At 45.9% G+C, this 26,615-nt stretch overlaps 1 protein-coding gene across 1 annotated transcript in view; it reads right to left on the reverse strand.

Annotated features, from left to right (window-relative positions):
- The window catches only part of GRIN2D (glutamate ionotropic receptor NMDA type subunit 2D), a 1,598,839-nt gene that overhangs the window by 653,721 nt on the left and 918,503 nt on the right, over window positions 1-26,615 (reverse strand). The window lies entirely within an intron of this gene.

A 26,615-nucleotide genomic window follows, 5' to 3' on the forward strand; every position in this document is an offset into this window, starting at 1 on the left:
GATAAACAGCACGGCTTGCTTAGTCTCACGTGCCTCAAATCGTAATTGAGACCAATAGCTGCAAAGTGTTCTTCTATTTAAGGGTAAATGTCAACTTCAGATGAGCTTCTTATGTTTTCTGCCCCAAGCCATACCTCGTACGGAAGATCCAGCGCCTCGAAGAGGTACCAGTCTATTACCTCGCTCAACAAGGTATTTACGTAGTCTTTTACAAATGAAGGTGATGGACAGTCAGAGGGCTGACTCGGGTAGTCTCCCTACCCCACCCTGAGCCATCCCTTCTCCCTCTCAGGCACTCTTCCTACCCCGCCCTGAGCCATCCCTTCCCCCTCTCAGGCACTCTTCCTACCCCACCCTGAGCCATCCCTTCTCCCTCTCAGGCACTCTTCCTATCCCGCCCTGAGCCATTCCTTCTCCCTCTCAGGCACTCTTCCTACCCCACCCTGAGCCATCCCTTCCCCCTCTCAGGCACTCTTCCTACCCCGCCCTGAGCCATCCCTTCCCCCTCTCAGGCACTCTACCTACCCCGCCCTGAGCCATTCCTTCTTCCTCTCAGGCACTCCTCCTACCCCGCCCTGAGCCATCCCTTCCTCCTCTCAGGCACTCTCCCTACCCCGCCCTGAGCCATCCCTTCCCCCTCTCAGGCACTCTTCCTACCCCACCCTGAGCCATCCCTTCCTCCTCTCAGGCACTCTCCCTACCCCGCCCTGTGCCATCCCTTCCCCCTTTCAGGCACTCTTCCTACCCCGCCCTGAGCCATCCCTTCTCCCTCTCACGCACTCTTCCTACCCCGCCCTGAGCCATCTCTTCTCCCTCTCACGCACTCTTCCTACCCCGCCCTGAGCCATCCCATCCCCCTCTCAGGCACTCTTCCTACCCCGCCCTGAGCCATCCCTTCCCCCTCTCAGGCACTCTTCCTACCCCGCACTGAGCCATCCCTTCCCCCTCTCAGGCACTCTTCCTACCCCGCCCTGAGCCATCCCTTCCCCCTCTCAGGCACTCTTCCTACCCCGCCCTGAGCCATTCCTTCTTCTTCTCAGGCACTCTCCCTACCCCACCTGGAGCTTCCCTTTCCTTCTCAGGTGCTCTCTACCCTGCCTTAAAACTATCCTTTCTCTCTTAGATACATACTCTCCCTCCTCCGCCCTGACCCTTCCACTCTCTTTCCCAGGTGCTCTCCCTATCCTAAACCATCCCTTCTCTCTTACCGTGCCTTAAACAATCCCTTCTCTCTTACCCTGTCTTAAAATATCCCTTCTCTCTTACTGTACCTTCTGTCCTTCTCTCTCTCTTAGACACTGTCCCTACCCTGCACTTAAACCATCCCTTTCCTTCTTAGGTACTCTCCTTACCCTGCCTTAAACCATCCCTTCTCTCTTACCATGCCTTCTATCTTTCTCATCTTCTTAGACACTCTCCCTACCCTGCCTTGAGACATCCCTTCTCTCTCTTAGGTAGTCTCCCTACCCTGCATTGAGCCATCACCTCTCTCTCTCTCTCTCTCTCTCTCTCTCTCTCTCTCTCTCTCTCCCCCTCTCTCTCTCTCTCTCTCTTTCTCCCCCTCTCTCTCTCTCGGGTATTCTCTCTACCCTGCCTTAAACCATCCCTTCTCTCTTAGCTACTCTCCCTACTCTGCCTTGAGACTCTCCCTACCCTGCCCTAAGCCATCCCTTATCTCTTAGATACTTCCATACCCTGCCTTAAAACACTCCTTCTCTCTTACCTTGCCTTAAACCATCCCTTCTCTCTTAGATACTCTCCCTACCCTGCCTTAAGCCATCCCTTTCCTTTTAGGTACTCTCCGTACCCTCTCTTACACCATCCCTTCTCTCTCTCTCAGGAACTCTCCCTACCCCACCTGAAGCAGTCCCTACTCTCTCTCAGGTACTCTCCCTACCCTGCCCTGAGTAATCCCTTCTCTCCAGGTATTGAGAAGTCGAGGGCCCATTGAGCTACTTACTGGTCATCGCCACAGCCCCAGCCCAGCTCAGACCACCTTCCTGTTCACTTCACAAGGCAGGATCAGGAAAGGAAGGTTTATGCCGAGATCCCACCAACAGGCGAATTCTGGCATCTAACAGTGGGCTTGTGATCTGAAATGATGGTGATAAGACACTTGGCTACAAAACAAATAAATAAATTAGTATGGAGGGGTCATGCAGTTGATGTATGCGGTGAAATAAGTCCTGCAGGCACCTCTCTTTCCTACGCGTCCTTCATCTCTTGTGTCGCACTCTTTCAGCAGTTTCTAATCTCCTCTCATCTAGGCAATTCTCAGCTCCAGCACTTCCTCACTTTCAGCCTCTCCCAGTTCCCCAGCCTTCGATGGCCTCCTCACCGTACACTCTCTTCCTTAGAGTCACTTGCAATCCTTTCCCAACCTCCGTTTTGTGGTTACCTCTCATTCACTGCCACCTCCCATTGCCTTGCAGAGATAGGCTCCAGCTTTACTCCCATGTTCCCAGCACCATTCTCAGCATGGAAGCCACCCACTCACAGTCAACAGGCGACACCAGCAAGATCACTGCACAGACAACCAACACAACACAGATTTACAGTACAGTTGGGACCTCAACAGCACACATCTCCAATCACACGCCAAGTACGCAACATCCAACAGTAAAGTTTAGCCAGAACATTGCAGCAGAGTGAAACTGAGACTCTGCCCAGTAAAGAGCGCTGTGCTGTGTACGCTCAGGGAGAAAGTAGTTCCCTTGCTAAAAAATGTGCCACTGGAATTATGGCTATGATAAATTCGCCTATGAAGTTATTGACCAGAAAAAAAATTTACCCAAAATGACTAGAAGAAAGAATAAATGTCCTTTCAAGGCAAACAATTATTCGATACAGCTACTGTAGATGACATGTTCTGACACTGTAATATTACTCCATTATTGCATGGCGTAGTAACATGGAAAATATTGTATAAGTGAACCACTGCACTTAAAAATTATTGTGCCAAAGAGTAAGTGCCTACCAAAGTTCCAGATCTGGTGATTGTATCCTCCTGACATATTTTGCCATACATTAACTATCCAATTGATACATCCAAACGCCTTATCACAAAAACAACATTAATTAAAAGTGAGTAAATCTAAACATTTGGCTATTCACCATTTCCGAGTGTAAAGTTACTACAAACTGTAGATATGAATTCAGGAGGTGGAGTTTAATTTAGTAGTGTAAAGTTATTTCCAACGTAATGTCTATTTATTATGTATCAAATGTCACTTAATGTTATATATTGAATTCATTTCACTAAAATATATTTTTTAAATCAACCTGCATTCATTTTTAAATTAATTTTTTGTATCAAAATATTTTAAAGTAAAATACTACTTATCTTTTATATACATACATACTTTTTTAACAGTATATTAAGTTTACAGACATTTTTTAAAAGTAGAAATAAATTAATTTATTTTACATTATATCCATTAGGTTCTATTTTTAAGTTCCTGCCTTAATGATCTTCTATGGGACTGTGTTGCACTCGTAATGGCTCTCGTAATTGGTTCTGGACTCCAGGTCGGAGGTAGTTTTTGTTTACTTTTTTGACTTTTGTTTTTGGGCTCTGGTATCTTAGAAGAACACTTTGTGAGCAATGTGGTTATTCATTGGTGGGTGGGTGCATGTCTCACCCTATACCCCTCCTCAACCCTTCCTATACCCCTCCTTGATCTTCTGCAAACTGCACCCATTTAGTAGTAAGTATTCCCCATTTTTACAGCCACGTCAACCTGTCCCTCCTAGATTTGCTACTAAAACATAGGCATATGTGTGAGGAGATCTGATTCAGTGTCGAGGAAGAAGTCTGCACACAAAAAATAGGGGAGGCGGAGACCTTGGCACATATGTTAGTGAATAGCATTTTGAAATATGTAAGCAGTAATTCTGTTGTACCTCTAAATGTACCACAAAATGCAATTTGAGACTAGGCTCCATTGCCTTTAAATGTATTGTGAAGGTGAATGATTGCTCATCAACATCTATGTACAAGAGGATCCTACCTTCAGCCTATGTGATCCACCCCTGACTTTCATACTTGAACAATTTGTGTGATCTTAAGCAAATCACTTCTTCTCTGCCTAAGTTTCTTTGTTTGCCAAAATGTAGAGGCAATAGGTCAGGTTTAAATGCTAATGTTAAGTCCCTTAGGAACAAAACCTGGGTACTCCTGAATTATATTGATTTTTATGTATCACACACCACAAGCTGAATTGATATTTGATGCTTCCAAATAAGTATTACTATCTATGGATACTTATGTTATCAAAAACAAAAGGTTTGCACACAGCCCTCAAGAAGAGGAGCGCATTTTGTCAGTACCTGCAATTGATGGGCCACAAATGGTAGTTACAATGGATAGAATGCACGTATAGCCCTTGTGCTGTTAACAATGTGATCTTCCAAAAAACAACACGTCAGTGACTGGCACAAAGCATGAAAGCATTTACAAATTAGATGGTGGAATGAATGGATTCCAAGGTTGTACAGGGCCCAGGTCAGGCCCTCTGCAGAGCTGAGTGACGATCTCATAATAGAAATAAAATAGAGAGACAGTCATATAGCAAGAGTATCTTGGACCTAGCGCAAGCTAGGCAAGTGCCCCCGACAGACACGGTTTGGGGGACCATATGGCAGACGGGCAACTGGGCCCTAAACGAGGTTGTTTGCAACTGGTGTTCTGAGGTCCATCCTACTATGGCTTTGCAAAATAGGCCAATAACAACCCTTTTCACACCTCTTTCAAGATACTGAGGCAAGCAGTCTCAGGCCTCTCGGGGAGGAAGTGTGCTGCCAAAACTCATAACTCATGACTCAACCAAAAGGTAGAATAGCTTTAATGTCCAGCCCAGGGCTTCTATGTCAATGAAAGACAGCATTTTTTAACTCAGTGCTTACGTTTACACCCCATTGCCCCTTTTACATGCTGTCTCCTGTCTGCGTGACCAGAGTTGAATCTGTTCCACAACACAATTAGGGTAGAAACATGAACAAGGCTCATGTGCAGTCTATGTTTCTCCACAAGTCAAACGTCCGATTGGTCAATGTTTACCTAGGTTCTTACCTCCAGAGATGTTGTGCGTAGAAAATCAGACTTTTGTGCGTTCTTCAGTGCGAGCTCGGAGGCTGCTCAGTCCTACCACAGGTGGAACCTCAGTGATCATGTGCAGATTTACCTGCAGCTACCAAGAAAGTCGGGCTTGGCTTGCATTTTGCCTGGTGTCACTTAGCATGCATTGGCAACACTGTGTGGGTGCTCGTGCCCGTCATAGACGCATTGTCTGCCTTGCTTACTCCTTCAGAGTGGCTGATGACAGTTTGGTGCAGAAACCTCACACTTCATTGTGTCCATGTTGTGGGTGCTCTGGGATGACACAGACTCTCATCAAGGCAGTTGAGCAACATACTTGGCTTCTGCACAAATCGAGGCAGTTGTAGCCTACTCTAGACCGATACATATGCAGTCAATCAATCAATCAATCAATCAATCAATCAATCAGGCATTTGTAAAACGCACTACTTACCCGTGAGGGTCTCAAGGTGCTAAGGGGTGGGGGAATGCTGCTACTGTTCGAAGAGCCAGGTCTTGAGGAGTATTCTGAAGGTCAGTAGGTCTTGGGTCTGCCGTAGGCAGATGGGTGGGGTGTTCCATGTCTTGGCGGTGAGGTGGGAGAATGATCTGCCTCCGGTGGTCACCCTTCGGATGCGGGGGACAGTGGCGAGGGCGTGGTCGGCGGAGCGGAGCTGGCGGGTGGGGGTGTAGAAGCTGAGTCGGCTGTTGAGGTATGCTGATCCGGTGTTGTGGAGTTCTTTCTGTACGTGGGTGAGGAGCTTAAAGGTTGTCCTCTTGTTGACAGGGAGCCAGTGCAGTTCTTTCAGGTGGGGTGTGATGTGGCTGTGGTGAGGGATGTCGAGAATCAGGCGTGCGGAGGCGTTCTGGATGCGTTGGAGCTGTTTCAGGAGTTTGGCCGGGGCTCCTGCGTAGAGGGCGTTTCAGTAGTCCAGTCTGCTGCTGACAAGGGCCTGGGTGACCATCCTTCTCGTTTCGGTGGGGATCCACTTGCAGATCCTGCGGAGAATGCGGAGGGTGTTGAAGCAGGGGGAAGAGACGGCGTTGACCTGTTTCGTCATGGAGAGGGTGGAGTCGAGGATGACCCCTAGGTTGGGTGCATGGTCGGTGTGCTTTGTAGCTGTTCCTAGTGGGGTCGGCCACCAGGAGTCGTCGCAGGCGGAGGGGTTGGATCCGAGGATGAGGACCTCCATCTTGTCCGAGTTCTGCTTCAGTCGGCAGTTTCTCATCCAGTCAGCGACAGCCTTCATTCCTTCGTGGAGGATGGTTTTGGCGGTGTGGGGTTCTTTGGTGAGGGAGAGGATCAGCTGGGTGTCATCGGCGTAAGAGATGATGTTGGGGTCGTGCAGTCGGGCGATGTGGGCAGGCATGTAGATGTTGAACAGCGTTGGGCTGAGCCCTGGGGTACGCCGCAGATGATCTCGGTGGCTTCGGAGCGGAAGGGGGGAAGGCGGACGCTCTGTGTTCTGCCGGAGAGGAAGGAGGTGGTCCAGTCCAGGGCCTTCTCTTGGATCCCGGCATCGTGGAGGCGTATTCGTAGTGTGCGGTGGCAGACCATGTCGAATGCGGCTGACAGGTACAGGAGGATGAGGGCCGCGGTTTATCCGTTGTCCAGCAGGGTCCTGATGTCGTCGGTGGCGGCGATGAGGGCAGTTTCGGTGCTGTGGTTGCTGCGGAACCCGGACTGAGACCGGTCCAGGATGCTGTTCTCCTCGAGAAATCTGGTCAGTTGTTTGTTGATGGCCTTCTTGATGACCTTTGCCGGGAACGGGAGCAGGGATATGGGTCGGAAGTTCTTGAGGTCCTTGGGGTCCGCCTTGGCTTTTTTGAGTAAGGCGTTGATCTCGGCGTGCTTCCAGCTTTCCGGGAAGGTTGCTGTCTCGAACAAGATGTTGATGGCTTTACGGAGATGGGGTGCGATGGTGGTGCTGGCTTTGTTGAAGATGTGGTGTGGGCATGGGTCTGACGGGGATCCAGAGTGGACGGAGTTCATGATCTTGATGGTGTCATCGTCGTTGATGTTGGTCCAGGAGGTTAGGTGGTTGGTGTGGGTGGTGGTCGTGGGGGTGGAGGTCTCGGTGGTTGCCGGGGCCGTCGTGTTGTTGAAGCTGTCGTGGATGTCTGCGATCTTGCGGTGGAAGAAGGTGGCCAGCGAGTCGCACAGGTCTTGCGAAGGTGGGATGTTGTTGGTGTTGGAGCTGGGGTTGGAGAGTTCCTTCATGATGTTAAAGAGCTCTTTGCTGTTGGGTGCGTTGTTGTCTAGGCGGTCTTTGAAGGAGGCTCTTTTGGCGGATTTGATGAGGTGGTGGTGTCTGCGGGTGGCGTTCTTGTGGGCTGCTTAGCTTTCCGGTGTTCGTTCACAGATCCAGTTCTTCACTAGCTTTCGGCAGGTTTGCTTGGAGGCCTGGAGGTCTTCGGAGAACCAGCTCGCTTTCTTTGTGGCTGTTGGGGGGTTTCTTGAGCAGGGCAAGGGTGTTGGTGCAGTCGTCGATCCACTGTCTGAGGTTGCGGGATGCGGCGTTGGGGTCGGTCGGGTCTGCAGGTGGACTTCGGGCGAAGGTGGTGATTAGCTGGTCTTTGGTGACTTTGCTCCAGCAGCGGCGAGGCATCTGCTGGGTGCAGTGATGTGTGGTGGGTTTCCGGAAGGTGAAGTGGATGCAACGGTGGTCGGTCCAGTGGAGTTCGGTGGTGTGGTTGAAAAAGACGTGGGAGCTTGCTGAGAAGATGGGGTCAAGCGTGTGGCCGGCGGAGTGGGTGTGTGTTGTGACGAGTTGTCTGAGGTTGGCGAGTCAGGCAGCTTTCGCATGAACAGGGCCAGTAAACACGGCAAAGTAGATACAGCTCCAACCACGGCTGATGTACACGGCAAGGCAGAAGCAGCCCTAACCTGGGCAGATGCTCACGGTGAGGTAGATGCAACCCGACTCGGGGCCAATGTATACATAACTTTCACAGCTCTCGTCAGGAACAAGTAATAGAGAGGGAATGACTACTTAAGATTAGCTGTAGTAAAACTACTGGGCTTCATTCCTCTTGCAGTAGAGATATAACTCCAAAAGGTGCAGGCCTCCACAGATTGGTGATCTACCTCTCATGTGAAACAGTATTAAAAAGTTCAGGGCGTAGACAACAGGGCTCTCTTGACACGGCTATATTGATTCAGTGACTAAACATAACATGCTGAGATGTAGGTAGGCCCATATCAATGCACGAATGCCCTAACCGGCAGCAGCCTCTTTTAAGACACCAGTGGAGCTAAAGAAATCTCTACAAATGTACCTTTTTCCCGGCCATCGGTACCTTCAATATTCACATGCTAATGCCTGAAACCTCTGTAACAATGCATTTCTTTTCTAAACAACACCTTCCTTTCCTATCCTTCTGCTAGCACTCTTACAACTTCTATCAATACACCTCTTTCCTGACCAGCAACACCTGTCCATATTCCACCACTGCCAGAGAACAAACAAAAGCTACACAGCTCCTCTTACCTCCATCCTTACTAGCAGAAAGCACCTATGGTGATACACTGCTGAGATCAAAAAAACACTCTACGAATGAACCTCATACCTGTCCTGAGACACTCTCTAATATGCAAATGTTCAAACCTGAACTGAGTTCTGCCAATGCACTTCATTCCAACCACACATACTCTGCTGATTTTCATCCTCTGAGAGCTAAATACAAACTGCCTGCTGTGAGAAGCATCACTTTACACAATGGTTGTGTTGGGAGAGTAGCCTCAGAAGTCAACCGTTCTGAAGTTTGAGACAGTGGAACTGAAAAACACACCACTTTCTTCCAGTCCCAAGTTCTCCATCACCTAGGAAGGGATTGCTTCGCAGAGTACAGGAGGGACTGTGATCAGCAATGGTGTCTGCCTGATAGCCTGTATCCCAGAGGTGAGGGGACATCACATGAAGTCTGCACTTTCTGCTAGAGAAGCTGAGGCTTCTAGAGCATAGAAGCCTGCTTCCCTGCTGACTGAGGGAAGGAGCCGGACGCATGCAAACTTTTTACTCAGTCCCCATACTGCACAGCCAATGAGCTGCCGGGAACTGACCTTACAAAGGCTGTCCATGGCTTCGTTCAGCACATATGAGACCATAGCACGACATCCATGCACAGCCCAATCCTTCGGTTGTGGGGCAAAGACCATGTTAGGACTGAGGATTTCTGGTTTAGAGAACTCATAGCTGGTCCCATACCAGTGGATACAACACAGAATCCAGGGGTCATATCTGATAAACAGCCCTCTATGATCCCACAGGTTTCTGCTCTCTCTCTCTCTCTCTCTCTCTGTCTGTCTCTCTCTCTCTTTCTTTCTCTCTCTCTCTCTCTCCATCTTACACACACTCTCTCTCTTTCTCCAGTCTGTTTCTAGCATCTTAAAGTGTTGAGGGAAGTCCTTCTACTATGTCTGACTACTCAGAGAAGGTTGGGCGTTATCACACCATTGCTCAGGTTGCATTGCTTTTAAAGAAAATAATTTTTTAAAAAATAACTTGAAACCGTAAATTGCCCTGAGGTTTCAATCTTTTTTTTCATTATGCCATTTCTTCCTTTTGGATTCGTGGTTATTGTATGTCTTCATTATAGTTTCATTATTTTCCGTGGTGCCAATCATGTTTGTCTCCTTATCGCAAAACAATTAAACTGGTATTGTGTGGTTGGGGCAATGTTGTGATCGGGCCAGACCCTGCTTTTCACAAGCTCACTAATTGGAACTCCATGAAATGGCAGTAATGACCTCGATTAACCGAAGGAAGGCGAGCATTCCCTTGGTTTGCATTAATTTACTCTTTCCAGTTTTAATTCTTTGCACCTCGCAGATTTAAAAACGAAATGTGTATTAATTAGGTGCTGTTATCAGCAGAACTAAGAATGCAAAGTTTGCTAATTGCTCCGGTCTTTGATTCTGCTGGGGATCTGACTTCCCTGGCTGGCCCAATCCGAAGAACAAAATAATTTATCTGACAATTATCTTCAAACTGGTCTGAGCACATCAAGGCCCGCGTCAGGGAAAAAGCTCGTAGGGTCCCTGTATGAATCCAAAGCGAGTTTGCAAGAGTGGAGGTGGGTGATCAGCGCACGTGCACTGGAGCGGGTGGGGACAGCAGCATCTTTGGGTGTGAAGGAGAGAGCGAAGCAAGCATGGAAGGAGGCGCGTGGAGGTAGAGCTGTGTGTGAAAGTGCTCCCAGTTAGGGCCTGAAGGGAACTGTGTGCCATCAAGGGTGTGGAAGGAAGTGTGCAGTAATGGGTACAATAGGGACATGTTGCAAACTGTAGTGGGGGCGTCTGGGCCCCCCGGTAGCAAATGGTATGCACCTCACTATGGGCCCCACAACAGAGGACACAGCAGCACACATATGTAGATGCCGCAGCATCTTTATTTAATCCCTCGGGCGAGTCCGGACCTCCAAGTGTTGAGGGATACACTGTGTAGTACTGCCCGGATGGTTTACTACATTCCCCCTAACCTTCAAAGGAAAATAAAAAAACAAAAACAAAAACAAAAAGGGAAGAAAATACAATGCAATATTGTAAGATGCAGGAGTACAAGTTCACTATGTAATAACTCAACACACATAGCCTTTCAGCTTCCGACTGGGTCGAGGGTTAGCTCTCAGGTGATATGGTTGAAATCAGTTGGACACTTCACCGTCACTAGAAGCAGAATGAACGATCATCAGCTGTTGTTCTCGATTATTCACCTTCCCCAACTTCACTTCTGTCGCCTCTACCAGATTCTCTCTCTTGAGTGTTCTCCGTTGTCCCATCACCTGCTTCTTAGGGCAGGATTTCTATGGCAGCCGTTGTCATCATGATACATTCTGCAATACTTTCACACCTCTTCTTTTAACTGTGACCATGGTCCCAAGCAGGCGCGCAACACCCATTGGACTCACAGGGCTTCAGCCCCCCCCCCCGTCGTGTGTGGCAGCCCAGGAAGAGACAGCTTCCTGGGCGCGCACACACCCGCACCCGAGCACTTCACAGGTCTTTAAAAGACCATTTGCATGTTAATGAGGCCTTGCTGTTGTTTCACCCCTTCCAAGAGACCCTGCAGCTCCACTCTGCCTATTGCTTAAAGTTCAGCCCCCCCCCCCCCCGAAATTTTTGCTCAGCCCCCCCCGAAATTTGGCTCTAGTTGCGCCTCTGGTCCCAAGTGCTCTCACTACTTGCCACACTTCTTTTTCAAAGGGGCTACGAAATTTCGACCCTGCGTGTTGGTCTTTGATAACTACCAAGTCACCTTCCTTGATGTTTGGCTCCGTTGTTCTCCGATTTCGGCTTCCCCCTTCATTATTGGCTGTTTTTTTCACCTGGGCTGCTTGGATGCCAAGTGTAGCGGGCTCCCACTGCAGGCTAGTAGATACAAGATCCCCAATGGGTCTCCTCATTGTGAGATTACCTGGGTCACATCCAGTCGTGCTGTGTGGTGTTTGGTGATACGCCCTCAGAAATTGATGCAAACAGCACTCAAGATCCTCACCTTGCTTCACTACAATTCGCAATGCCTTGTTGAGCGTCCTCATGAAACTTCCCACCTCCCCGTTACCCTGGGGCTATTGGGGGTTATCTGGTGATGTTGAACACTGAGGTGACTGAGATATTCCTTGAACTCTTGACCCTGTAATGGCAGCCCCTTATCTGTCCTTAGTTATTCAGGCAAGCCTAACTATACAAAGATTTTCTCTAGAGTGGGTTTTACACATTCAAATTCAGTGGACCTCACCAGCCCCATGGCTGGAAACTTAGTGTAGCTGTCGGTGAGCACCAGTGACACTTGCTTATCAGGAAAACTTCTGAAGTCCATGCTTACGACAGACCACGGCCTCATGTACGGACTCGGTGAGGACTGGGGCAGCAGGAGGTTCGCTGCCCATCATTAGATATGAGTGACAGTTCTTTACTTTTTCTTCCACTAGCTGGTCCGTCCCCAGGAACCACACCTAGCTACGGAGGCGGGCTTTCGTTTTGGCCACCCCTTGATGGCCCTCGTGGGCCAGCTACACCGTGTGGGTCCACAAACTCCCAGTCATGATGATTAGATGATCCCGCAACAACAGCCCTTCTTCACTTTCACTTAGCTCATCGCCGCACTTCCACAGCTGTTGTCTCGCTTTCTGTTCTTCTTCTCTGAGGCCATGTAAGCTGTCCAGGAAATTACGCCAGTGGTGTTCTTGGAGCACTTCCTTGGCCCTTGCGATGCATGTGTCATCTTTGGTGGCCTCAACCATTTCCGCCAAAGACAGTGCCCGAGGACAGGCCCCCTATTATCAACATGATGAAGCCCTCGGCACCTGGGTCATCTTCCTGCTGTGTCGGAGAATCCTTGCCAGGGGATGCCATGATAGGTAATCACCTGGACCGTTCATCCCTGGTTGGTATACTACTTCAAAGGAGTATTGCTGCAACTGGAGCGATCATCCTCGGGGAACCATTGCATGCTGACCCACCAAACAATGGTACTAAAGGTTTATGATCAGTGATTACTTGGAACTGGTGACCACAGAGATACAGGTGAAAGTGCTTGTAGGCACACCTGATTGCCAAGGCCTCTCTCTATTTGAGCATCTCGGGTCTCTACAGCAGTGAGGGCACAGCTGGCATACGTGATAGGTACCCACTAATTGGTGTCTTCCAGTTGCATGAGCATGGCACCTAGCCTTACCAGGCTGCCATCAACAATTAGTTCCATGTTCCTCGTGAAGTATGCCATTATGGCATCATGAAGGAGTGCTTTTTTGACTTCTCTGAAGGCTTGCACAGTTTTTTTGTTCCAGTTCCACAGAACATCTTTCTTCATCAGGGCCCGCAGAGGTTCGGAAATGGTGAACAAATTAGGAATGAATCTCCTGCAGTAGTTAGCCATCCCAAGAAAGCTGTTTACTTCTGAGGGAACTTGGGGAACAGCAGCCATTCTGATTGCCTCGACCTTCTGCAGATTCACCTGCAAGTCATCCTTGGTGAAGCGGCACCCAAAGAATTTCCACCTCATTGGAGTAGAAGGAACATTTCTGGGGGGAGTGCTGGAGAAAATCAATATATAGTCACTCACATTGATCACTCCCAATAGACCAGAGAACGCCTCTCCAATAACTTCCTGGAAAACTTCCACAGCAGACGGCACTCCAAAGCTTGAACCTTCGCAACCTCACATGCGTGGAAAATGTTGTGATGTACCAGCTGGACTCTTCCAGCATCAATTGGTGATATCCAGAGTTAATGTTGATCTTAGAAAACCATTTGGCTCCGTTCAGGTCAGCCATGATCTTGTTGATTGTTGGGGCGATGTGTCTCTCATATCCACACAAAGTCGTACGGCAGTGGGCTGGTTGGGTTTCAGCACAATGACCAGCCGCGATACCCATAGAGTGTGCCCAGTGACCTTTTCTATGACTCCAGCGAGCTCCAGGCGCTCTAGTTCTTTTTACACCAGGGAAAGGAAATGAAATGGCACTCGTCTGCGGTGCAGCACCACTGGTCGGACTAAAGTGTCAATGTGTAGCTTAACCTGGACACCTTTCAAGCACCCCCAACCCCTCAAACAGTTTGTGAAACTCCGCTAGAATGTCTTCTGCGTGAGACTAATGCATCTGCTTGTCAAAATACACAAGGCCCAAATCTTCAGTGGTTTGACAACCCAGCAGGGTGCCTGTGTTGTCTTTGGTGACATTAAACTTTGCCTTTAGCTTGTTGGGCCTGTGAGCCACTTCCACCTCTATGACTCCTTGCAGAGGAAGAGGGTCTGTTCCCCCATTTGTATAGATTTTTTCCTTGGTCGGAATGATGTCAGGCTTAAAGCTTAGTTTAAGGAACTGCTCACAATCAATGACGTTCACTGACGCCCCTGTGTCGATGAGCACCATGTTGGGAATTCCGTCAATGTCGACTTGGCACATGGTAGAAGGCCTTCTCCTTTGATTGTTGTGCCCTGCAAACGATATCATAAACACACCTCCCCCTCATCGCCCTCCTCTTGAAAAGTACTCTTGCTAGTGTTTGGCTCTTTCCTCCCACTTCTAATAGCTGACGAATGTTGGCAGAGCTGCGGTCTTTGATACTCCCGCTCAGCTTTCCACTGGAACTGCGGCACACCTTCGCAAAATGATTAGGACGTCCACACTTCAAACAGGGCTTGCCCTGAGCTGAGCAGCCTCTCGGTGAGTGGTTGGATAGGCTACAGTTTCCACAGCTCTTCTCAGGTGTTCTCACACCCCCAGAATCATGGAAGCGCCCTGGCCGTTGCTGGATTGCCTCCACATGTTCCTGTTTGATCTTCACTACGCTGGAAAAAGGGGTGACTATTGTGCTGTGATTTAGGGGTGACTTCATTTCCCTGGCCCTCGAGTCTGCAAGCTCATGCAATTGAGCCAGAATTAAGATGTCGTCCAACATGATTCCAGGGTGTCTCAGGATCAGCTTCCTTAAGGGTGGACAACCGATATCCCCGATATCCCTGTATCAACTGTGCTCGAATCTCATCCAGTTTATCAATCCCCATGCAGGTGATTCCCAGTTTACGGAGTTGTGCAAAGAATGCGTTGACAGACTCACCCTCCTCTTGTCACCCTCCTCAGTATGTGAAATCAGGGGCAAAAGAGGTCATTTCAGTCAGGTGCATGGAGGGAAGTGGGTGCAGTCAGGGGTATGGAATGATGTAGGTGCAATCAGAGGTTTTAGGGGGAGTGTCTCTAATCAGGGGTATGGAAGAAATTGTGCATGAATAAGGTTAGGAAGGAATGTGGGTGCAGTTGCAATTATGAGGGACGTGGGTGCAAACAAATATTTGGAGGGAAGTGGGTGGAATCAGGGCATCGAATGTAGGTGCAATTAGGTGTGTGGATGGTAGTTTCTGTAATCAGACTATGGAGTGTTAAGGGTGCAAACAGAAGTAAAGAGAATTGTAATTATTGGGTGTAATCTGTCATAGAGAGAAGAGTGTGCAATCAGGGTATGAGGAAATTGTGCAAACAAGGGTCTCACAGTAACAATGCCCGATCAAAGATATGAAGGAATGTTAGAAAATATGTACACTCTGCCACTCTGGGGCACAATTCAAAGTATGATAAAATCAGGGGTAAGTAAGGAATACTAATAATCTAGATTATTGACAAAAGGGTTTGTAATCAAGAATTTAAAATGCAGTTTGCAATATCAATACAGTCATATACAGGGGCAAATGGGCACGGACGGAAGAATGTTGGCAATTGGGTACAGAGGAAAGAGTGTGCATTTTTAAGAACACAAAGGCAGTGTGCACAAGAAGGGACATGTGGGAAAGTGATCATTTATGAGTACAGTGGGAAGAATGGGCAGTCAGGGATATAGAGGGAAGAATGCACTTTGATATATTTAGAGAGAAGTGTGTACCATTCGAGCCACAGTCAGTTTGTGCACTTTGTGGTATGAAAGGGAACTGGTGCACGACAGATGCCCATGTTCCCCAGGTGTTTCTAAAGTATCTGAGGACTGAGAATGAAAAGAATGTTTTACTTTCCCAGAGCCTGGACTGGAGACCCTCAGCCTAGAGCCACAAACAGTTTACGCTTGCTCAGTTTTTCGTTTACTGTTAGGTAAATCTTTAGGAGTAAATGTTCCCTCACATTAATGATACCTTATTTTGGTGAAATGGAGGAATATTTTATTGGCAGCCATGTATGTGGAGGGCAACAGCATGCCTAGTATGGTGCTATCTGTCTGTTTTCTTGAAGAAACTGGACATTAATTCTAATTAGCTATGGGGAGTAATAACACCTGGTTGCCACAGTGCACAGAAACAGTGATGTCAGTGTTGTACAGCTTCCACTTCTCAGTGGTAACTGTGTGTTTGTGGGACAGCATAAATATTGAGATGGGCCAGAGTGATTCTATGCACCCCCTCAGGATATGTTGGTCTATAATCCTGCTAGTTTACAGTGCCTCCATAAGCACCCTTAAACCTCAGAAGTAACAAATGGTTGTGGCAACCTCAGAACATGACAACCCTGACACCGCAAGGAATCGTGGTAACTGATCTAGAACCTTTTCGATCAGTTATTCATGCATGCCCAGAGAGTTACACAAAAAATACACAAAGAGGCGTTTCAATATTTATTGAACCACTGTGATTCTTGTGTAAAATATATGCAGTGCAATGATTTATAGACAGAAGCAGATGAAATTGATTAGCAATACGAGAACAGTGAAAAGGATAAACAATTCCACCACTGTGCTGAAGCAATGTTTGTATGCTGGCATACATGTACGGTGTATAATGTATATAATGTACGCCTACTATGCACTCACTAACCGAGTTACCTAGGGCGAGTGATCTGTCAAAATTCCGTACTGGATGATCTAACTCCCCATTACCTGTGGGTGAATGTGATTGGGTCCCCATGTTGGTCACAAGTTGGACATCCCTCCTCGCAGAGGGAAAACAGGAATCCAAAAAAACGTGACCTCGCAGTGACAGCAGAGTCCTCCTCTGATTTGGACACAGAAGTGTGTGTGTGTATATAGAATTACCACATTCATTGCTTCTGTGCTGAGGCCTAAGCCAGGCTGTCATTGTTTATCTTCTTGTGATAGCTGTGTCGCCTTACAGATGAACAACAATATTTACTCAATTAATGTTTAGGCCTTGTACTAAATGTCCAAGGTATCATGATAGTGTGCCTACTAAGTAGAAATGTAAGCAATATGGTTTCAGAGAAACTAATCCTGCACTGCCACGCAAGCAAATATGTGTCAAAAGTCATCATGTAGAAAAGAAGGCAACTTAAGAAATATTTGCAGGTAAAATGGCAGTGCTTCTTCCCGGGCCTAACCTAGCCGCTTGACATCAAAACCCCATTCAAAGTGCACAGAGCAAGCAGGAGCTACTAGGTCCTACTGTGGGGATTGAGGACTTTTACTCCGGATGTCCCAGGGCCCAACATAATATGGATCAAGAGCAACTGGTCCAAGTACTCCTTCAGCACTTGACTCTCAGTGGCAGCATGGGTCGCATAGTGCAAGGCTTACTGGGGGGGCGGGCACGGGATGTAAAGACAGAGAGTGTGCACATGCTCACAACTCAAATACCCTCAATAGTAACAATAAATGATTGTCTAGTCAAACACTCTTTCATGACAAAAGTAGTATTTATATGCGAACAAAAACTGAAATACAGCATGCAAAATTCCCGTGAGGTCAGGGCTCTAGTGCTTAATGGCAGTCCCCTGATTCCCTCTTCCCTCTCAACAGCATTATTGGTTATTACCCATTCACTATAGACGACGTTCAGGATAGGCCCCCCTATCAGTCTGAGTCTCAGAAGTCTCACTCTGTCTCCATTAAAAAAGTCAACAGTGATCCAACGCCGAGACGCCATCTGACAAACAAGTTCCTCTGGGCCTGCTGGCTGCACTAGCAATAATCATCCAACCAAAGTCTCTAAGAGTGTCTCTATCATGGGCGAGGCAGCTACAGCATTCCTGATTCTGCTCCTCAGTTGGGACTCGGGCCTGCAATGAGCAGTACGGATGCCCCTTCTCACGGCAATGGCATCCCCTAGTGCACTCCTTCTCATCCTCCATTGACCCCCTTTGGCATCTGGGGTCGCCAGACCTGCTCTTCTCTCAGGTTTTGGCCTTATCGGTACAGCAGTAGGTTCTTCTTCACGGTGCCACCCTCTAGCATACCAGGTCACTGACTTAACCCTGCACATGGGCAACGATCCAACCGGTGCAGCAAAGTTCACGTCAGCCCTCCTCTGGCATACAGGGTTACTGACTTAACTCGGCACACGAACACCGACCCGATCGATGCAGCACAGTTCATGGCGGGCCTCCTCTGGCATACCGGGGTCACAGACTTAATTTTGCACATGGAAATGACCTGATCTGTGCAGCAGCCATCTCCACACACCTTACTACAGGATCCACTCACCGGACCTTTCTTCCTTCAGCTATCCTCATCCACACAGGCCTCAATGGTCTTGGCAAGCAGGCAGACACTGGTGCCTTATTCTCCAGGCACGGGTGGTCCTATATTTCACTGGGTGATATCCTCACCAAGCTGGGAGACTGGCAGGCTTTAGCCTCCAGCTTTGGTCACAGGCTCAAGATTCAGAGTTTCACCTACACGCACAACCGGTCTGGCAGCTTGACAGTTGTCAATTTTGAGTGTCAAGCTCCCCTTCTTACAGTCCATTTCCAGACACCAAGGGGCATATTTAAAACGAAGTGGCGGAGTGTGGCGTTAGCCTCCTTGGCTTAAAACCACACTGCGCCACTTCTGAAATGCAGGGCTGCAACATATTTATAACAATATGGTGCAGCCCTGCGTTTCCCCCTGCGTTGGCGCTAAATTTAACAGCTTAGCGCCAAAGAAGGCACCCTTGTACCACAGTGCAAGGGTGTCAGCGTTGAGGGGGAAATTGCTTAAATGGCAATTTGTCACATCTATGTGTGCTGCCGTAGCACAGCACAAATAGAAGTTACAAAATGTCATTTGTTTAAATAGATTTTTTATGTGCAGGAAGGGTCAACTTCCTGTACATAAACAAATATATTGCCATTTTGCTGTTTCTATGTGTGCTGCACAAAGCAGCACACATGGAAACAGCAAAAATGAGGAGAAATAAAGCATTTCTTCTCGTTTTGCCTGTTTAAGACCAGGTTTTCCCGGTCTTAATTTTGGCGCTGCCTCCTATTTATGCTGCCCTTGTAAATAGGTGGCAGCATCAAAATCAATAGGTGTTGCGGTGGAACGCCCACCACGAGTCTCTTTGCCCTCCTCTTTCACGCTAAGTACATCGTGAAAGGGTGACTTATTTACAAGGCAGCGTTAAGCCACATTAAGTTGCTTAACGCTGGCTTGTAAATAAGGCGAAGCACATATCGCCACAGGAACGTCGCTAAAAGTGACGTTCCTGTGGCAAAATGCGCTTGTACATATGCCCCCAAATATGATTTAGGCTCTAAGCCTTTGAAGTTTATGTAGGGAGTCTGCTTCCTTTTAAAGTGCCCTCTCTTCTTCCCTGCCCTTCTTCGAAAAAGCAGTCTGTCACAGCAGGAGCAAATCTAAATCTTATAGCCCCACAACCCAGGCCATGGGAGTGATCAGATGTTCCCACTTGGATGTCATCCACAGTGTTATATGTATCAAAAGTTGACCCCAGGGCCTCAGTCTTACTCTTTATGATTCCCTAAGAAGCCATGATTCCTTCCTGAGTTGTACCCAGGCCTCCTTCCAGTGACCTCAATCTGAATCAATGGGCACCCTTTGATGTGGCAGAGGTGTGGTGCAGCGGCCAAGGCGGCTGGCTCCGGAACACCGTGGCTGACGGTTCGATTCCTGGCACCGGCGTCAGTTTAGCCCAGCACCATGTGACTCTGGGCATCAGCGCACTTAATCTTCCTGACGGTCCCCAGTGCCTTGACACACCCTTTGGGGTAATTTTTGACGCTTTACAAAAATAGGTATTTCATCTCATTTCAAGTGCACAGGGGAGCTTAGCTCTCCTTCCTCCAAACTGTCCAACCTGCAATGTAGCAATCCAAAAATCAGTCTGAGGATAGCTCTACCTTACTCATGCACCTTCATTAAGCTCAGGGTCTCCCAAATTGTAACCCAGAATCTTCCATGTATTGTACCATTTACAGACACAAATACACCCAGCACATGCATGCAACATACATGCACTGCACAGAAATACATACTAACTTGATGTAGGTCAAGGGTGAATTAAACACAAAATAGCAGAACATTACATGAGTGAGCTGTTGTAATCTTAAATTGGTTTGTTACATGAGATGTGTTATGTTACTTTAAGTATGGAATACTTATACCATTCTGATGTTGCTATGCTTAGTGACACAGCTATGTTCTGGAGCGTTACCACTGTAAGCTGATTTCTGGTGGGATTGCCAACGCTTCTCTGTGCTTCTAATAAACTACTATTCTTATCTATCTCTGGTGTGAGGACTTAACCACAACAAATGGCGATGATTTAGCTACACCTCAAACAAGGAAGACACATCTTGAACCATGAAGATTGGGTAAAAAAAAAAATTGGAAAACGAGTGAAGAAGAGTGTGAAGAGAAGGAGGAAGAGAGTCAAGGGAAGCACAGAGTGAACCTGTGGTTCAATTGGCAAAAGAAGAATCCACACTTGCGTGCAAAACAATTGGAATAACCAACGTGAAATAATGGAGTAAATATCGCGATTGCCAAGATATGGAAGGACATACTGCAATCCTTCAATATTGAAGAAAATCTACTGTGAAGGGAATATATGCGTGTAATGGACCAAAACTTCGTGTATTCAACGTGAGACACTGCTCTATTGAAGTTACTTATGCGGATTAAATCGAGGCGATGTCTATATCTTAAGGTGAGCGTTTGAACTTTCAAAAGGAAACACAGTGAACGGGCACTTTACCGTTGCGGTATACAACGCGAGGACATCCCGACATTGACTAGTGCGCGTGAAACATTTTGAATGATGCCATCTGTTCTGGAGACTGGTGGAGCGCGATCGGGATCGACGTCTGTGTTGGTTGTGGTGCGTCAGCAAAGGGTTTGCATCACTACGTCTTCACGCCGTGGTGTCATCAGAAGAGGATGTATGACGTTACAACGCACACTATTACAACGCATGCACTTACAACGCATTTTTTACAACGCATAATCCATTACAACGCATGACATTACAACGCATGACACTACAACGCATTTTAAAAAAATACCTTTACAACGCACTACCATTACAACGCATACTACCTTTACAACGCATACCATTACAACGCATAATATTAAATTACATTTAAGGTAAGTATTAGATAGTATAGGGGTAAAAATTACTATTCTAACTCCAGGGGGTGCAACAGTAGGGTAAGTGTTGGATAGTGTAGGGGTAAAAATTACTATTCTAACTCCAGGGGGTGCAACAGTAGGGAAAGTGTTGGATAGTGTAGGGGTAAAAATTCCTATTCTAACTCCAGGGGGTGCATCAGTAGGGTAAGTGTTGGATAGTATAGGGGTAAAAATTACTATTCTAACTCCAGGGGGTGCATCAGTAGGGTAAGTGTTGGATAGTATAGGGGTAAAAATTACTATTCTAACTCCAGGGGGTGCATCAGTAGGGTAAGTGTTGGATAGTATAGGGGTAGAAATTACTATTCTAACTCCAGGGGGTGCATCAGTAGGGTAAGTGTTGGATAGTATAGGGGTAAAAATTACTATTCTAACTCCAGGGGGTGCATCAGTAGGGTAAGTGTTGGATAGTATAGGGGTAAAAATTACTATTCTAACTCCAGGGGGTGCATCAGTAGGGTAAGTGTTGGATAGTATAGGGGTAAAAATTACTATTCTAACTCCAGGGGGTGCATCAGTAGGGTAAGTGTTGGATAGTATAGGGGTAAAAATTACTATTCTAACTCCAGGGGGTGCATCAGTAGGGTAAGTGCTGGATAGTATAGGGGTAAAAATTACTATTCTAACTCCAGGGGGTGCATCAGTAGGGTAAGTGTTGGATAGTATAGGGGTAAAAATTACTATTCTAACTCCAGGGGGTGCATCAGTAGTGTAAGTGTTGGATAGTATAGGGGTAAAAATTACTATTCTAACTCCAGGGGGTGCATCAATAGTGTAAGTGTTGGATAGTATAGGGGTAAAAATTACTATTCTAACTCCAGGGGGTGCATCAGTAGGGTAAGTGTTGGATAGTATAATGTAATATTATGCGTTGTAATGGTATGCGTTGTAATGGTAGTATGCGTTGTAATGGAATGCGTTGTAAAGGTAGTTTTTAAAAATGCGTTGTAGTATCCTGCGTTGTAATATCATGCGTTGTAATGGATTATGCGTTGTAAAAAATGCGTTGTAATGGTAGTGCGTTGTAAAAGTTGCGTTGTAAAGGTTGTTCCCCATCAGAAGATCTACATCATTACGCTCACTGGCGCATGCACGTACTGCGTGCCCTTTGTTTGTGTACGTGTTCTTCAGTTACCAAGGCAACGAACTGAGGATTTAACGCGGAAATAATTACGGAGTGCGCTTCTCGACAAAGGGACAGAATATCAACGCGCTGAGAAGGGAGAGTAATTATTTTAAAGAACATTAACGATATACGATTATAAAAAAAAAAAGGAGGAACATTAATGTTATTTTCACAGATACTGAATACAGTTCGAGTGCATTTTTTTTGGCAAATTGTGGTGGCACCAGTTAGTTAGTATACATATATAGGTATATAGAAATAGTAGAAGAGTAAATACATTTCTGGGGTAATTAGAGTGCATCTGGCTATAGAAATTAGTTTGTTTGGGTGTTCACACTGTAGGTGATCAATTTGGCTGTGATTATAAAAAAAAAAAGAAAAATAATAATTTCGTCAGGAAGTTGCATTAAAACAGTTAGTCATAGACCATGGAGGGGAGCACTGTAATACCACCACCATTGTTCCTACAACACCCAGGTGACCCTCCCGTATAATGGGACGAATGAATTGATATTTTTGAAAATTATATAATAGCACTAGATGGGAAAGATTTTAATGCCGAAAGAAAAAAAGCATTGTTATTAAGCACTTTGGGGAAAGAAGGACAGCATGCTTTTAGATTCCTACCTGTGGGTACAGACGGTGAAGGTAGAGTAATCACGAATATTTATAATGAAGCAAAAGAAAGATTAAGGAAACAGTATGCTAAGGAAGTGAATATGGTAATGTGTAGGCAAAAGTTTTATACGCAACCCCAAAGATGCGATGAAACCATTGATCAGTTTGTCACACGTTTACGTGAGTTATCTCTTAAGTGTCATTTTGGCGCGATGAGGGATGAGATGATTAGGGACCAGCTTATTGTGCAATGTTGCAACAAAAAAATGCAAGAGAGATTGTGGGCAGCAAAAAATCCAACGTTTGGAAATGCCATTGATATAGCCAAGGTGGTGGAACAGTCAGAGACATGTATGAAAGAAATGGAAAAGAAAGAGAGTACAACAAGTACGACGAATGTGATACAAGAGGATGTGGCTGCTGTAAGCAGTAACAAGAACAATGAGACTAGTGGGAAGAAAGTGATACCCTTTAAAAAGTTTAATAACAACTCTGAAGGGAATCCAGAGTATAATAAAACGCACGAGAAAATGTGCACAAGATGTGGAAGTACATACCACATGGCTGACTACAAGAGGTGTTATGCTCTTGATAAAGTGTGTAAAAAATGTGGACGTAAAGGTCACTTCTACAAAATGTGTAAAACAAACAGTAGACCAAAGATAGCAGTTGTACAAAATAATGGTGACAATGTGGTGACAACATGTGTAGAGAAAGGTCTGAATAAGATATTATGTGTTGAAGAGGATGATTTGACTATGGCATTGGGAAGAAGACTAAGACCCAAAGCGATATTTCAAATACATGGAAAAGACACTGAGTTAATGGTGGATTCAGGGTCTTTCTGGACAATTATTCCTCAAGTAATTTTTGAGGAAAACTGGCCAGAGGTAACGTTACTCCCTAAGGATATAAATCCAGGAGGATATCAAGGGGAAAGGATAGACATTGTGGGGTACATGCTCACAGACATAGTGTTTCAGGGAAGGTGCGTGGAAGGTAAAGTGTACGTGGCACGTAGTGGTCCATCAATTTTAGGTTGGGCACACCAGTATGATCTTCATATCATCTTAAACCCCAGGGCGAAACAACAGGTAATGGTGGTGGATGAAATCACGACGGAGAGAATTGTTGAAAGTATGACAAATCATTTTTCTGAAGGGATCGGGGAACTCAAAGGGTATGTTCATAAGATAATACTCAAGCCAGATGCTGTTCCTATTCAACACAGAGTGAGAAAGGTTCCAATTATTGCCAGACAGGAGGTTAAACGTATGCTTGATGAAATGAGTGAGCAAGGCATTATTGAACAAATTGAAACATCCAGATGGGTTTCACCGGTTGTGATCACGAGCAAACCTGATGGTAGTTACAGGTTCTGTGTGGACTTGCGCACGTTAAATCAGAATATCGTAGTAGATACGTTTCCACTGCCTAATATAAATGAATTGATTTTGTCATTAAAAGGTGGAAGGTATTTTTCTAAATTGGATTTACGCAGTGCATATCACCAAATCAAATTGCATGAGGAGTCCAAACCATTGACAGTGTTTATAACTACTGAGGGAATATTCCAGTTTACCAGGATGCCGCTTGGCTTGGCGTCCGCTGCTGGGGTGTTTCAGAGGATGATGGCGTCAGTGTTGAAAGGCACAAAGAATGTAGTCTACTTCCAGGATGATGTGCTGGTGTTTGGAGACACAAAAGAACACCATAATCTTGTGCTAAAGGAAGTGTTGGAGAAAATGGATAATGCAGGCTTAACTTTAAAGAAAGAAAAGTGCAAATTTGCGGTGGAAGAGGTAGAATATTTAGGGTATACATTATCAGCTAGTGGGATTAAGCCAAAGAGAGATTTGTTGGAGGCCATAAAGAAAGCTCCGGCTCCTTCAGACAAAGACCAACTCAGATCATTCCTGGGTCTTATAGAATATTATGCAAAATTTGTGCATAACTTTGCAGGGAAAACTGAGGTTATTAAAGCTCTTCTTAGGAAAGGACATAAGTATGTATGGTCCATCGATCAACAACTTGCTTTTGAAAAGATCAAGAAAGAAATTTGTGATGCAAAGATTCTGACTCCGTTTGATACGAAGTTGAGGTCAATTTTGACTGTGGACGCTAGTGCGGTAAGGATTGGTGCAGTTTTGGCACAGGTTCATGGTTCGGAAAGGAAAACGGTTGCCTTTGCCTCAAGGTCCCTTACTGGCTCTGAAAGAAATTACTCAGTGATAGAGAAAGAAGCTTTGGCTGCGGCGTGGGGTGCTGAGTATTTTAGGATGTATTTATGGGGTTTTCAGTTCACATTGGAGACGGACCACAAACCACTTATAAAAATTTTGTCTCCTGGAGGTGCGAATAAAGGTTCTGCAAGGCTAGCTAGGTTAGCTGCTCGTTTACAAGAGTACTTATACAGAATTGAATATATTGCTGGATGGAGAAATTGCCAAGCTGATGGGTTATCTAGGTTACCTTTACCTTGGGAGGAAGTAGATAAGTCAAATGTTGAGTCTTTTCAATGCGAGGGTGCTGTAGCTACAATTGTTGAAATGGTGGAGTGGACTAATGGTGCTATTGACAAGAAACAATGGAATACTAGTATGGACAAAGATGAGAGTTTAAAAATAGTGAGAGATTTAATAGTGAAAGGGGGTAGAAGGGAGAGTACTCTTCCCATTGCTGTAAGACCTTTTCTAAAGGTTCTTGAAGACTTGTTTATTTTTGATAGTGAAGCTAATATTATAATGAAGGAAGACAAAATGATTCCTCCGTTAGACATGAGATTTGTGTTATTTAAACTTGCTCATGAGGGTCACATGGGTCAGTCTCTTACAAAGAAGAGGATAAGAGAACACTTTTGGTGGCCAGTTATAGACAGAGAAATTTCTGATTGGGTTGAGTCTTGTGCAGAGTGTTTTGAGAGTGAGAAAAGATTAAAAGTGGGTAACCAGTTGAATTTGGGCAAAATTGTAGATCCTGAATTACCTTGGCACACAGTTTGTTTGTATTTCATAGGTCCATTTTCCAGCATGAACTGCAATCTAAAGTTTGGGATAGTCATGGTGGATGTCACATCAAAGTGGCTGGTCGTAAGGTTTGTTAAGGAGATAACCACTAAAAGTACTATAAACATCTTATCTGAAACTTTTAGGGAGGAAGGCTATCCTGTTAAATTAGTCACTGATAATGGTACTCAACTAATTTCAACTGAAATGACTTCATTTTTGGAGTCCTGTGGGATTGTGCATGTTAAAACATCTCTGTACAACCCACAGTGGAATGGTATGGTTGAGAGGGCTAATCGTATGATAAAAGGGGTGATACAATTGGCTGTGGCAAGCAGAAAGGATGTGGAAAAGATGGTTGATGATTTGGTATGGGCGTATCGTACAACAGAAAATACAGTTTCTGGGAAAATTCCATTTGTTGTTATGAGGGGGCGTACGGCTAGTACCAAATTAATTAGGGGTAGGCAAAGATCTGACGCATAAGATAAACATAGAACCTAATGATTGGGTGAAGGTGAAACCTGGACTTATCAGTGCTGGATTTACCAAGTTTCGTGGACCGTATAAAGTGAAATTTGTCCATAGTAGACATGTTACGCTTTACAATGGTGAAAATTGGAATTCGAGAAGGGTGGCACTTTATAAGAAGAAAAAGCTAGGTGATGGGACTACTAGTAGTAATGAGGGTGAGAGTTTTAATCCTCTATTCCTCATGAGTGATGGGGAGGCTAGTGGAAGGGTTACTGACACTACACCCAGTGATTGTGGTGACAACAGTACCAATAGGGTTAGGCCTGAAAGGTTAAGATGTCCACCGAGATATTTACAAGATTATGTATGTGGGGATTCATAATAAATGTGTTAAGATGGAGGATCGGGGGTAGTGATAATTGTGATCAAATGTTTTAGTGGTTACATCAATTTCTGATATGA

Source organism: Triturus cristatus, chromosome 7 (genome assembly GCF_964204655.1).
Source record: "Triturus cristatus chromosome 7, aTriCri1.1, whole genome shotgun sequence".
Classification (NCBI taxonomy): Eukaryota; Metazoa; Chordata; class Amphibia; order Caudata; family Salamandridae; genus Triturus; species Triturus cristatus.